This window comes from Empidonax traillii, unplaced genomic scaffold (assembly GCF_003031625.1).
Source record: "Empidonax traillii isolate 1590-97213 ecotype Southwest subspecies unplaced genomic scaffold, ASM303162v1 scaffold497:size1267575, whole genome shotgun sequence".
Taxonomy (NCBI): domain Eukaryota; kingdom Metazoa; phylum Chordata; class Aves; order Passeriformes; family Tyrannidae; genus Empidonax; species Empidonax traillii.
The window spans coordinates 925,742-926,954 of record NW_020955690.1 but is presented as its reverse complement, the minus strand read 5'-3'; positions in this window follow the sequence as shown (position 1 = coordinate 926,954).

The window sequence follows — 1,213 nt, the reverse complement described above, 5'->3', positions numbered from 1 at the left end:
AGCATTGGAACAGCCTACCCAGAGAGGTGGTGGACTCACCATCCCTGGAGGTTTTTAAGCAGAGATTGGATGTGGCCCTTAGTGCCATGATATAGTAATTGGAGTTGGATCAGGGGTTGGACTTGATGATCTTGGAGGTCTTTTCCAACCCAATCTATTCTATGATTCTATGATTCTATGATTCTATGAACACAACATTATCTTTCTATACAATTTTTTATTCTAATTTTTATTTTTGTTATAACAATGACTTAAAAAAAATATTTTTTAATAGCATCTACTTGCACAGCAGAGCATAAAGCTAATGAAACTGAGCTGCTTGCTCTGTTTTCTTATCCAAATCCCCTCAAGCCTGAGGAAAAGACTCTCTAGTCTTGAGTTTCAGCTCCATTCCAGGTTTCAGTTTGTGGGTTTTGAATACATTCAGCTTCAAGTGATGCCACAGCACCCCTTTCTGCCTGCCAAGGAGCTTCCTAAAACGAACATTTATCACAAAACCAAACATCTTCAGCTTGTATAACTTAATTTTATTAAATTGCAATGCATTAGTATGATAAAGGAATACATCTTGGAGGTGATGGTGTCTGTTTTCCATTAGCATGTACTAATCCTTACCAAATTGTTGCTAACAGTGACCTTTAGCATGGAAGGAGCAGATGTTAATGTACAAGGCAAGGTGCACTTAAAAGAAAACTGCCGTTTGTTAACAATCTGAAAGTACTATTTAAACACTAAGTCATGACACAGTATCTGATGACCTGCTGAAATCTGGAAAAAGAAAATACCAAAGAGAATTAACTTTCAATAAAGTAAGTGCTACCATACAGCTTAACTGTCAAAACAATGAATTCCCTCACTCACAACTGTAAAGACTGTTTATTCAGTTGTCCCTTTTCTAATATTTCCCTTTCCAAAAAGTTGAATTTGTGGTTTACAAGTTCATTAGATCCTCTGGAAACCACATCATCCAGTTTGCTTTGGGTCTTCATCATAGTGACAACACACCAAGCTGACTCTTTCTCCAGGAGTCTTTACAGCCTATGGTTAAAAATTCTTTAAGCTTTTGTGCTCCCCAGGGTGTCCAGTTGCACATTCTGCTGCAATAAAATAGTGATAATTTTATATCACTAAATGTTTTTTATTATGGTTGTTAACTTTTTATCTAATATCCTGCTCTATTTGTACCTCTTAACATATTTTTTAAAGCTCTGTC